This window comes from Sebastes fasciatus, chromosome 8 (assembly GCF_043250625.1).
Source record: "Sebastes fasciatus isolate fSebFas1 chromosome 8, fSebFas1.pri, whole genome shotgun sequence".
NCBI classification, from domain to species: Eukaryota; Metazoa; Chordata; class Actinopteri; order Perciformes; family Sebastidae; genus Sebastes; species Sebastes fasciatus.
Genome location: NC_133802.1, coordinates 15,400,659 through 15,415,109, shown reverse-complemented (window position 1 = coordinate 15,415,109; position 14,451 = coordinate 15,400,659).

Here is a 14,451-nt window from a genome sequence, read left to right as displayed (position 1 = left end):
ACACACATGTCCAAAGCCACATGTGTTACATACATGACTAGTTTTGAAAACTTGCCACTTTGTATTGTTTTGTTTGAAAAAAGGAGGATTTATTGTTGTCCTAATTGAGCAGTCAGCTTGGCTTGCACCAGCTATTCGTAAAACTTTTACAAAGGTTGTGTGTAAAGTCCTTCCTGAGGTCTTATAACTAACTAGTGATTTATAAACTATGTTGCACCTTTAGAAATTAAGAAATGGCTTAACTTACAAGCATCATGAGCTATAACTTCCAAAAATGACATTTTAGGAGGGCAAATTATATATAAAATAGGGCTGTCAAAGTTAACACGGCAGAGTTCAATGGTTAAGTCTCTTACTTCTCAATATGGGGACCTTGATTCAATTCCTGCTAAGAGACAATTTCTCAGGCTTTTAAGATCTTCAATGTCTATGAATCAGAAGTTTTCTTAACTTTAAACTGCCAAATTGGCTGAAAATCAACATATTTTTCAATTATTATTTTTGGTTTGTAATAGTAGCCCAGTATTGAAACTCAGATTCAAAACCTGGTTGGAGCCATTACATTTTTATACATTTAAAACAAGGGACATGTGTAACATCTCAAATATCTCCAATCAGAAACAAGACATAACCACGAAACTCATTATGCACATGGTCTGTGATGAGCCCTCTGCCTGCCAAAGGACAAAGGATTTCTTTTGAGGTATGAGAGTAGTTAATTGTTCAATGGATATTACATTGTTTTAACTATATATACTAAATTCTTGGTAGTTTATTGTGGTCCTTGGTATTTATATGAAGGTATTACGTGTGTTGTTACAATTGCCCCTACATTTGGGGGCTAATGTAATGACTTATAGTGTTGGAGTTACTGAGTGTAAACATTTAGTAATAACTATCTTTACCTGGTAATGTGGTGCAGCCTGTAATTTATAATGTTAAACTTATTAAACACTGGCATTATGACAAGGTTCATTTGAACAAAGTATACAAATATTAAAACTTGAGCATTTCCTTTTCTCTCCACTGCTGATTTTGCCGTTTCCTTTTCTCTAGCTTTTTCTTATGTAACCAGTCGTCCACTCTGACCTCCATTACTGTATTTGCTTAGTCTTTCCCTTGACTGATATTGGCTCTTATCAGGATCGCTGTGGTTGCGTCCTGCTGTCACACTCTGCCCACTGATGATACGACATGAAGTCGCTGAATGTTTGCCATTCCTGAACTATCACACACAGGATACGGCAGTGACTCGTGACCTCCTTATCCATTACCCTTGTACAATAGGAGACAAGGAAATTGTGAGAATATACTCTGCTTCACCGGTCTCAGATAAATTCCATCTCTTGTCTGCTCCAGCATTGATTTTCCGCAGCTGGAAATGGACTACTGGTGGTTTGATCGTCTTTTGGATAAACAGGGCTGCCAGCCTGTCTGACGCTCCTCTCTTATCTTTTTCTACAGTTTCTCCCCGTCTCTCTCACACACAGATACATACACACATTTATCAACAATTGGCCCATGTAAAATTACATGTCTCTGTAAATCAGATTAATCTCTGACAAAGGCGTACTGAGCCTGTCATGGGATGTTGCTCCAAGGCATGATTATACTGCACGACCGCAGTGGATGTGGAACCTTTGACAAAGGCTGCACCTTTTTGGATGAAGCTATTTAGCTTTTTCTGCTGGTTTTGCTGCAGACTATGCTTAGAGGGATAGTTCAACATTTTCAAAATACACAACTCACATTTCTATATGGTTTAAGGCAGCGGTCCCCAACCTTTTTAGCGCCAAGGACCGGTTTAACGTCAGACAATATTTTCACGGACAGGCCTTCAAGGTGTGGCGGATAAATACAACAAAATAAAATGATACGACCGGCATAAAAACAGTGGTATATTGTAAATATAATAATAAACGTGAATGCACTGTGTACTCATATGCAACTTTATTAGCAGCGTCCTCTTAACATCGCGCCAACAACATAACATGAGTATCATCCTCTCTGCCCCCTAACGCTCTCTGGTCGCTATGGTAACGTTTAAACATGCCTACAAAAATAAGATACAGATACACCACAAAAACGAATATAAAGTGCATGAAAAAATTAACTCACCATAACGCTAAATCAATGTGAGCCCTGAGCTTGTTTCTCTGCAACGAGACGGTCCCATCTAGGGGTAATAGGAGACAGTGACACCCGGAGTGTGTTGCTTATGTCCAGTCTACTCCGTAATTTAGTTTTGGTTGCTGTCACTGCAGAAAACCCCGCTTCACACAGATAGGATGTCGGAAATGGCAACAGGGTTTTCAGTGCTGTTGTGGCGATCTCAGGGTATTCTGCCGAGACTTTAATCCAGAACACCGGCAGAGTTGTTGTCTCGAACACACTTTTAAGGCCGCCGTCATTTGCGATCTCCAGCAGCTGATCTTCTTCTTGCACAGACATGCTGGATTCTCCTGGTTTGTTGACAAATGGGTCGCGGATCCATTCCTTGGCAGTTCGTGGGTCTTTTGTGGTTGGGAAGTAGCGCTCGAACTCTTTTAAAAGCAAAGACAGGTGATCGTGCACCAGCTGGGAGAATGAAGGCTCGGGCTCAGTCTCACCCAAAATCCCCGCTAATGTTTGAAACATGTCCAATATGCCTCTGTTCACGCGCCGTCCCCACAAATCCAGTTTGGCTTTAAATGCAGCTACTTTATCTGCCAGTTTGAAGACTGTTGTCATTTCCCCCTGAAGTGACAGATTGAGCTCATTGAGCAGGTTGAATATGTCGCACAAGTAAGCCAGTTTTGCGACCCATTCCTCGTCACTGAAATGTGCTGCCAGCGGTGACTTCTTTTCTGACAGAAATCTCTGCAGCGGCTCTCGTAACTCAAACACTCTGGCCAGCGATTTCCCTCGGGATAACCATCTTATTTCTGTGTATAAGAGAAGGCGTCTGTGCTCCGCGTCCATCTCATCACAAAGCTGCTCAAACAGGCGCGAGTTAAGGGCGTGTGCTTTAATGTGGTTAATAACTTTAACAACATCATTCAATACGCTGGAAAGTTCTGGTGGCATTTTTCGGCTAGCCAGCATTTCCCTGTGAATGACACAATGCGTAGATTCACATTCAGGTGCAACCTCCTTAATCCGAGCAGTTAAACCAGACAGCCGTCCGGTCATGGCAGCAGCTCCGTCTGTGCATATGCCGACACAAAAGGACCATTTCAGTTTCCCTGACATATAATCATCCAGCGACTTGAATAGTTCTGTGGCTGTGGTTTTGGTTAGCAACGATAGTGCACATAACATATCCTCATGCACATCCTCCTGATAAAGATATCGCACATAAACAAGTAGTATTGCCTTGTTGTCAACATCTGTAGACTCGTCAACCTGGAGTGAGTACCACGGTGATGTATTAATCCTCTCCAACAATTGTGTCTCAATGTCTTCTGCTATTTCCTCAATGCGCCGAGTGACGGTGCTAGCCGACAGAGGCACCTGTGCTATCTTTTTAACCGCAGCCTCTCCTAGAAGTTCACGGCAAATGTCTTTAGTGGCGGGCAGAATCAATTCTTCACCAATAGTGAATGGCTTCTTAGCCTTAGCAATACAGTTAGCCACCAAGTATGATGCTCTCAGTGCACTCGCATTTGTTGATGTGGTGGCCCTCAGTAATTGCTTCTGTCCTTCTTGTTCCCGCTTTTTTCTTTCAAAATACTCCAAAGGCTTGTCTTTTAATGCAGGGTGCTTGGTCTCCAAGTGGCGAAGCAGTTTTGAAGGCTTCATTGCCTCATTAGAGAGCCGGTCGCCGCATAGTATGCAGAGCGGGCTTGGTGCGTGGGAGTCACCTGTCGCGATAAATCCATATTTTAAGTAGGACTCCTGGTATTGTCTGTTAAATGCAGCTTTCTTTTTCTTGGAAGTCGTTGGCCCTTCTTCTGTCTCTTCACTGGGCCTTTTCCCCTTCCCAAAGAAACTCTCCAAAGACGTCTGTTTTTTACTCATTTTGCTAGCTTGTGGGTTAAATTTTAGCGTTAACGTATCACTACGATGTAACGGAGAGAATCCGGTCATTTTTCAAAATAAAACATCATTCAGATTCAGATAATAAATAAAACGGAAATAATGTAAGTTATTTATTCTTTCTGTGCGGCCCGGTACCAAATGACCCACGGACCGGTACCGGTCCGCGGCCCGGGGGTTGGGGACCGCTGGTTTAAGGTACGATATGCAAGAATTTCCTAGAAACAATGCGTAGACTGACACAAAAATAATCCCTCTCAATCATCACTGATGACCCACTAGAAGTGTGTGGCGGTGTCTGTTTCTGCAGCCCTCTGCCTGTATTTTCTCTTTTCTTCTTATTTTGCTGTGCTCGGGACTCTTCTGGGCGTCTGCAAAGTGGCTTTGTGCCCCACGTGGGGCGGTAACCCCCAACTAATAACAGTGCACAGCGTGTGCAGCCCATTCAGGTGGTCAAATGCCGCCACTTTCTGACGCCCCTCGACTTCTGATACCAAGGCACAAGTCCCCCTCTGACAAGAGCAGCGCTGAGCCACAGCCAGCAGATGGGAAGGCTGCATTCATTAAAAATCCGGCAACTTTGCACCTTCCCACAGGGTTGTACAGAGTTGTGGTTGTGTTGTATTTTATTTGTGCTTTAGAAAATAACCGCTATGAAACGATCATAATATAACATTTTATTTCTCTGATTCACTGCTTTGTTCTCACTAACGCCACTCCTTCTCTTCAGTCACTCTATTGCCCACGCCACCATCGCTGCTCTCTCTCCCTCTCGGCGAGTGAATGCCGTGTGTTTACAAACAGCAACCGATAACTGTTACATATTATAGCTTTAATATACAGCTACAGCCAGCACAACAGCATAAAGAAAAAAGTCTTGAGAGTGGTGGGCTTCTGATCTTCTCTTTTGTGTTTCCCAAAATGTCAAACTATTCGTTTCAATAAAGTTCACTGTTCACTGCCGTCTTTACGTCACATTGTCAAAGACTTTTCCACGGATGAGATATAGGCTATGTATATTGTTTTATGTTATATGATTGTGCCATTGTTTTTATATACTATACCTTGAGTGTGCATAAAGAAAATAAAAACTTGAATCCCCCCAAAATGAAATCGGAGGCTGCACTGCTGATTTATTGATAGAATTACCTCCATGTCCAGGAGAACCTGTGAAAATCAGTCCATGCTTGAAAATAGATTTGTACAGGCCAACAAAGACACATGTATGACACTGACATATTCGATGTAAACTAATGAACAGGTCAGCAGCAAGTGATCTGTGATATCTTGACATTTGTCCCTTCCTCCCCCCTGATGTATAGGTGCCTGCAGCCGAGACGGTGAGGCCGTTGAGGATCAGGATCAGGAACCAGAGGGAGGATGATTTAGGGAAGAGAGCTGCCATCTGAAACCCTCTCGGGGAGTCAGAGAAAATGGTTGCAGTGCAGTGTGGCTCATTACCACATAAGCACATCATCTATCAGACATGGCAGCGCAGACACACATAAAAGCGCACACACACACATGATGCAAGCTCACACACATTCGCACAATCAACCTATCAGACATCTCCAGCACCGCAGCGGCAGAGAAGGAAGCAGAGGGCTGATGAGAGGATGGGGGGTTTGTAAGGCTATGCTGCCTGGTTACTGATGAGCTATCTGCAGACTGACATATAGGTTACATTCCCTTATATGCCTGAGCACACCGAACACACACACACACACACCCATCCACTATAACAGTGAGCTTTGCCACAGCTGCTCTGACAGTGTCATAACTCCTGTCTCTGGATGGAAAATGGGGTTGTATGTCAAAGGCTCAGCTGGGTAAGGAGTGACATTCTCCAGTGTCCCACGGGCAATATGCCTCTCTGTGGTTCAGTCCAGCATACATGGTCACTATTATGTCTTTCCACATATTGTTTTTGTGCAATTTCCCAACCTACTGTATGTCTGCATAATCCAAGTTCTTTAAAGCAATCGTTTTGACATTTTGGGAAATACGTGTATTTGCTTTCTTGCAGAGAGTTAGATGAGAAGATCGATACAACTCTGACGTTTGTACCATGATGGAAGCGCCTTTCGTTCTTTCTGATAGCCAGAGGTGGCGACTCCTCTGTTTGCAAAAAGTCTGATTGTATAGAAGTCTATGAGAAAATGACCCTACTTCTACACTTGAGTGTTCAGTTGTACTTAGCTCCGCCTTCTCATGCCACTTCTGGATGCAAAAGAAACAAGAGGGCGACGGCCAAAAACCAAGATGATAAACCCGTTACTCCAAAACGGCAGTCCACAAGATAGTAAAGGGTGACGTCACAGTGACCTCGTCCACTTCTTATATAAAGTCTATGGTTAAAGTTCATGTAAGGCTACAGCCAGCAGCCACTTAGCTTAGCATAAAGATCGGAAACGGCTCTGTCCAAATGTAACAAAACCCACTTACCAGCAACTCTAAAACTCACAAACTAATACATTTTATCTTGTTTGTTTAATCACTTAAAAAAACGAAGCAAGGGATCGCATCGGTTCCCAGCATTGGACGCTTGATGGGCTGCCACTGGGCAGTGGCTGATTGGACGAACGCTTTCCCTCGTGGGTTGCTGCTCCCAGCTTCCAAACCGGAACCAACATGGCGGCTCATTTGGAAACTTCTTTCTTGTACATTACAAAAATAGTTCACCGAAATGTGTTTCTGAAAACATTTTAAGCGAGAAATAAGCCATGCAGTTGCTGAATCTGTTTTCATATGGTATCGACAACGGTTAGTTTAAGATATTTTCGTGAGTTTCCAGAGGTGATGAGCCGCGCCGGACGTCCCTGATTTGCATAAAGTAGCCTAGACCTCAACTTTATGCAAATGAGGAGCGGGTGGCGTGGTGATGATCCGTTTCTCGAATCGCGCCGCCACGCTACCAGAATGCATTGCACGGCTGCTTACATAGACAATGAATGGGAAGCGTGGAAAGGACTCATCCTGTGGACACGTACCATAAGAGATGCTGGTAGGCAGAGAATGCTTGACTATTCCCTACTCTCTCCAATCTTTACGCTAAGCTAAACTAATCAGCTTTTGGGCAAATAATAGTATGGAGCTGCTCAACTAACTCTTAGTAAGAAAGCAAATAAGAATATTTCCCAAAATGTTGAATTACTCTATTAAACGTTCTATTAAGCTTATCAAATACAAACTGTCATTGTATATTCATATTACAATTACTGATATGTTTGTTTCTCTAAAATATTTCTTTACAAGTGTCTGAATTGCTCTGTCATCTCTCTTCAATACAAAAAGCCAGACTATAGCAGCCAGAACCGGCACAAAAATAACAAAAATCAAAGCTAAATTTCTCTGATTGTACCAGACTTATTGGAGTGAAGTTTCTTTCAATCAATCCGTCGCTCTCTGTCTGATTACTCAGTCCAAAGCTGCCGTGATGTGACGGGTTCAGGCAGTATGCAGGGCGTCTTTCAGCCTGTGTATGTCTGTGTGCTTTGGGCGACTCAATGAGGCACACAGACATCAGCAGACAGCAGACACCACATCCTTTCTATAGCCCTGAACCCCGAGGACCGACTCACATTAATATTAACCATGTTAAGCTGTATTAACATTTGCATACAGTGCATACTGTCCTGAAAATCAAATCAAATATTCAATACATATGACGCCTCATCTGTGATTTTTTTTAATTAAATCTATTTATTGCTGCTGTGAATACTGTGATTCAACCAAGTTTCTTTGTCTCATTTGTGTTGTGCCAGCGCCGTCCCATTATCTGTTCATGTTTGTCTGTGAGGACTGTATTTGCAGTTAAGGGCATTCATGCGTGTCGATGTACATGTGATTTGGTGTATGAATGTGTGTCAGTGTGTGCTGTGTATACTAAGCAGTTTATCTCGTCTGCTCTGCATATTTTCTTGCTCTCCAAGTGCAGCGAAGTGAGCCAGGTTGGACACCGGCGTTCAGCTCAGGTCTGCTGGAATGATAAGACCCCTTGTGTCCCCCAGGTAAATAGACTCCCCTGGTACTGGTAACTATCTTGCTCCCCTCGCCTCATCCGCCATATTATTATGACACCCCCAGACACCCTTATTTACCCACACTGCTCACCTTCACCAGATCTACCCCCCCTCTTCGTGCCCACGTGCCCCGTGTGGCACACCCTAAGGGCATGTCAAGAGTCAGTGCTCTTCTAGCGGTTTAATTAGACAACCACGCCTGGCATCGGGGAATATGGGGGGAAGGGAGCAAAGGCTGGGGCACAGGAGGTGTTTGGGATGGGGGTCGACTGTAGTTAGGAGTTGGGGGGAGAGGGTTGCAGTTGGAGATGTGATGTGCACATCTGGATAACAGCTAAAAACATATCTGTGCCATTCAATCATGAGGCGCCTGCAAACAAATCTGTTTCTAGGGCTTCAAAACTGGTAAATATGTGCTGATCAGTGCAGTCGTTTCCATGTTTTATCTTTAAATCGAAAGTGTTTTGGGCACAAGAATTGACCCTAAACGCGATTTGTCAGTCTTATATTGATCTCTTTCCTTGCACAAAGCCTTACTTTAACTGTTATCAATAGTCAGCTGTTAGTGATCTGAATTAAGTAATTGTCATCACTACACAACACAGCTCAGCTTCCTGACCTAAAGAATCATTAACTGGCCGTGACACAAACAAAACATGTATAGAGCCACATTTTGATTGTAAAAAATGCATATAGAAAGTTGCATCAGGTTAAAATGTGAATTTTTGCCTGTTTACAGAATTATTTCCTCCCTTTTAAGACATCGTCCCCGGCTTATAATTAAAAAAATGTTCTCCTCAAGCACATTAAACACACCTATTAACTTGAGGATGAATAACTAGTTAGTTGAATGGATTTCTGTGCTGGAAAATCTTCAATTGTGTGTGCCTGAGTGCGTTTATCTCATGTCGTGTCCCTCCACATCCTTCTGCCTTTTGTCATTCTACTTCTGCTTAAATTTCACTGTAGAAACACCAAAAATACGGCAAAAAGAAAATGATGACAGTAATGCTAATAAGCATATTTTACTCTAAATCCTCCCTCTATGCATAACTATCTTGGGGCAACTATAGACATATTGTATTAGACAAGCACCTAATGGTAAACGTAGGGTAGTCATGGCAACGGTGAAGCACAAAAGTATCAAGACAGCGTGTCTGTGTGTGAGTGACTTGTGTCAGCACTTGGCAGAGACACAACATGTCATGGGCATTGGATAGAAATAACACCACCTTGATATTTCTGGTGCCTGATGTGCAACTGTACCTAAAACTGCTGGCAAAACGATATAAATCAACACTTTCATGACTCCTTCTTTAGTTGTGATGAAGCGTAATGAGTAATTATGATAATAAATCTATGAGAATATGTTACTGCAATTCACTTTCTACACAATATTAATGAACTATGTTTCTGTGTTTTGTTTACATGTTCTGTATGAGAGAGTTAGAACCATATATTAACACCACAGTACAGCACTTACCATAGAACGAGTATAATGTTGAAGGACATTTGTAATCATAAATAAAACACAAACATCACAAAAATACATTTTACAATAGAGTTTTTAGATATAGAGAACACTTTCCACCAGTTTAATATTATATATATATATGTATATATATATACATATATATACATATATATATATATATATTATTGATATTTCATCTACAAAACTACAATGTTTTTGTCCATGTTATTTCATCTCTTTCAAATGAACATACCTGAAACAACAACATGATATCTAGCAACTTAAAGGCCCTGCACACCCACACAGGTGGTTTATTCTGTCTCATTAGACCTCTACTCAGGTTAAAGTTGGGCAGGAAATCATAAAGATGTAAGTTGTCCCGCCCCTAACAGGTGTAACAAACCTGGAGAGTGAAGGAGATGTCAATCAAACACTCTCTGTATGTGACAGACAAAAATAATTCATTTTCAGGCTTAATTCATTTATTTGGAGAAAAGCAAATTTCTTTGTTGTCTCAGTTATTATTGTATAATTTTCAGGGCATGTAATTTAATTTTTGGATGTAAATGTGCATCAATACTGGTCACCGTTGAAACTATGCAGCACTATGCAGTGAAACAAAAAGAGGAATGATGAAGATAGGTGACGCAGATCCTTGTCTGTGTAGGTTGATTGCGCGCTGATCTGTTGGTGATACTTCGGGGCTCCATTAGAGGGATCTCGCTCCTCTTCCTCACTCAATACAAAGACGAGTGAAGGCAAGAGCTGTGTGTGTGATTTCTTCATCCTTCTCACTCACTATTTCCTCTGTTTAAGTGCACAACATGTACACGCCCACAGTCTTGGAAAGAGGTCTGCTCAGGTAAAAAGCGAAAACACTGTCAAATCAATTCAGTCAGTTACTTTTATTTGTATAGCCCAAAATCACAAAGAGCAACACAACCTCCTCTCCACTCTAAATGGAGAGACCCAGAGCAACACAACCTCCTCTCCACGCCAAATGGATAGAGCCAGAGCAACACGACCTCCTCTCCATGCCAAAACAGATAGAGCCAGAGCAACACAACCTCCTCTCCATGCCAAACAGATAGAGCCAGAGCAACACGACCTCCTCTCCACGCCAAATGGATAGAGCCAGAGCAACACAACCTCCTCTCCATGCCAAAACAGATAGAGCCAGAGCAACACAACCTCCTCTACATGCCAAATGGATAGAGCCAGAGCAACACAACCTCCTCTCCATGCCAAACAGATAGAGCCAGAGCAACACAACCTCCTCTACATGCCAAATGGATAGAGCCAGAGCAACACAACCTCCTCTCCATGCCAAAACAAATAGAGCCAGAGCAACACAACCTCCTCTACACGCCAAATGGATAGAGCCAGAGCAACACAACCTCCTCTCCATGCCAAACAGATAGAGCCAGAGCAACACAACCTCCTCTCCATGCCAAACAGATAGAGCCAGAGCAACACAACCTCCTCTCCATGCCAAAACAAATAGAGCCAGAGCAACACAACCTCCTCTACACGCCAAATGGATAGAGCCAGAGCAACACAACCTCCTCTCCATGCCAAACAGATAGAGCCAGAGCAACACAACCTCCTCTCCATGCCAAACAGATAGAGCCAGAGCAACACAACCTCCTCTCCATGCCAAAACAAATAGAGCCAGAGCAACACAATCTCCTCTACAAGCCAAATGGATAGAGCCAGAGCAACACAACCTCCTCTCCATGCCAAACAGATAGAGCCAGAGCAACATGACCTCCTCTCCATGCCAAAACAAATAGAGCCAGAGCAACACAACCTCCTCTCCATGCCAAACAGATAGAGCCAGAGCAACACAACCTCCTCTCCATGCCAAAACAAATAGAGCTAGAGCAACACAACCTCCTCTCCTCACCAAATGGATAAAGCCAGAGCAACACAACCTCCTCTACACGCCAAATGGATAGAGCCAGAGCAACACAACCTCCTCTCCATGCCAAACAGATAGAGCCAGAGCAACACAACCTCCTCTCCATGCCAAAACAAATAGAGCCAGAGCAACACAACCTCCTCTACACGCCAAATGGATAGAGCCAGAGCAACACAACCTCCTCTCCATGCCAAACAGATAGAGCCAGAGCAACACAACCTCCTCTCCATGCCAAAACAAATAGAGCCAGAGCAACACAATCTCCTCTACAAGCCAAATGGATAGAGCCAGAGCAACACAACCTCCTCTCCATGCCAAACAGATAGAGCCAGAGCAACATGACCTCCTCTCCATGCCAAAACAAATAGAGCCAGAGCAACACAACCTCCTCTCCATGCCAAACAGATAGAGCCAGAGCAACACAACCTCCTCTCCATGCCAAAACAAATAGAGCTAGAGCAACACAACCTCCTCTCCTCACCAAATGGATAAAGGCAGAGCAACACAACCTCCTCTACACGCCAAATGGATAGAGCCAGAGCAACACAACCTCCTCTCCATGCCAAACAGATAGAGCTAGAGCAACACAACCTCCTCTCCTCACCAAATGGATAAAGGCAGAGCAACACAACCTCCTCTACACGCCAAATGGATAGAGCCAGAGCAACACAACCTCCTCTCCATGCCAAACAGATAGAGCCAGAGCAACACAACCTCCTCTCCATGCCAAACAGATAGAGCCAGAGCAACACAACCTCCTCTCCATGCCAAAACAAATAGAGCCAGAGCAACACAATCTCCTCTACAAGCCAAATGGATAGAGCCAGAGCAACACAACCTCCTCTCCATGCCAAACAGATAGAGCCAGAGCAACATGACCTCCTCTCCATGCCAAAACAAATAGAGCCAGAGCAACACAACCTCCTCTCCATGCCAAACAGATAGAGCCAGAGCAACACGACCTCCTCTCCATGCCAAAACAAATAGAGCTAGAGCAACACAACCTCCTCTCCTCGCCAAATGGATAAAGCCAGAGCAACAGGAACTCCTCTCCACGCCAAACAGATAGAGCCAGAGCAACACAGCCTCCTCTCCACGCCAAACAGGTTGAGCCAGAGCAACACAACCTTCTCTTCACGCCAAACAGATAGAGCCAGAGCAACACGACCTCCTCTCAATACCAAAACAGATTGAGCCAGAGCAACACAAGCATTGTTAATGTTATTAGTAACACCTGTGTTTTTCCTACAACGGCGAGTCAAATGGCTGATGTGAAATCAGCCAGTTGGATTTGTTCGCTCAACGTTGCCTACTGGTAACAGCCTGCTTATCGAACAAGTCAAGACGTTTTCATCCCGGCTGATTATGTCTGCTGAGTCACAGTTTATCCAATGAAATGAAGAAAAATAAAATCATAGGATTCACAGAATGAACCCTTTTCGTGGCTGACATTTCGGCATCTAATAGTAATTACATTCAAAAACATTGATCATGGCTGCATGACATTCAGGTGTTCAAGTCTGAGGGCATGCTGGTTCACGGACATGGCTTACTGGGACACCTAAATGGAACTGAGCCATTGTTAATGTTATTAGTTACACCTGTGCTGAGAGTAACCCTGAAACAGTTTCCCTCCATTAAAGAACACTTTGCACATTGCTGTATGAGGCTGAGGTAATTCATTATTCATTTCATGTGCAGCTTTCATCCTCAGACTTGTATCTAAACTTGAAAATCAGGGGAAACAAAGAAATGCTAATGACCACAGTTCAGTATATAAAATACAAATATTAAACTTTTACTGTCTAACCTGTCTATTGTTTTCTTCCCCTGCATCTTTCCCCTTTGTGTGTGTGTGAGTGTGTTTTCTCTTATACCATCAACTTTGATCTGTTTCTACTGAAACTGTTTCACCTTCAGAAGGGCTCCATAAATCTCTCTTGATCTCCGCGTGGATGAAAAGGCAGGTCCGGAATATGAATCAGCTTCGGGCCAATCCGGATTGTAGTCAGGCATAGCAGCATCTCAAATGTCTTTTATCTGTCTGCAGGAACATATACACACACATACACACCAGAGGATGGTTTAGATTACAGGAAAAACATAGTCTGGGCTCTGCACGAACAGCACTTCTTGAATGTTAATCTGCTGCAGAGGATGGTGACTTTAAATGGTACTGAGGAGACAGACATATTTCATCATGGCTGCACTACAGTCAACAATAGACTGATAGGCCTTTTAATCTTTTTCTTATGAATGCATTTTACAATTTTCATTGTCATGAAGTTGCTGTTTTTGTCTTTCTGTAGAGAAGATACATTGTTATAAGATAGATAGATACATGTAGATCGATAGATAGATAGATAGATAGATAGATAGATAGATACATGTAGATAGATACATGTAAATAGATAGATAGAGAGATTAGATAAAGTGTGCAAGCGAGCTTCAATAACAAGCCATTAACGTCACAAAATCTGCTGACTACAGGAAGAAGGGGAGTGGGGATTTTAATTTAATGAGCTTGAGTATATTGCAGTTATTTCAGACTGAAGACATACAAATGCAGCATAACATTATACTTTCACCATACTTAAAACTGTAAAACGCACCAACAACGTTTAACCGTTAGCCATTAACTGCCTAAAATACACAGAATACACTGTGTGGCTTTCAAGTGTAAATTAACAGTTACTGGAACAGCTTCACAAAAATTGGAAATTGGAAAAATATTTTGAATTTATCCTATAAGTATTTATTGACAAAAAAAAAAAGGAAAGTCTCCTTTCAAATTACACACAGATATCACCCAGCTAATCATTATCTTGTCAAGTTGAAAAAAATATATCACTGTGCATTGTTCTTTCTGTGATGCACTCCCAGAAACACTTCACTTGGTTTGGCACTGTACCTATATGCCAAAAGGCTATGGAAGGACTTGAGTAGATTTACTATTGATAATATTGACTGATTTCACTTCATGCCTAGATAATGTTTTGTTTGGTTTCAATAAATGT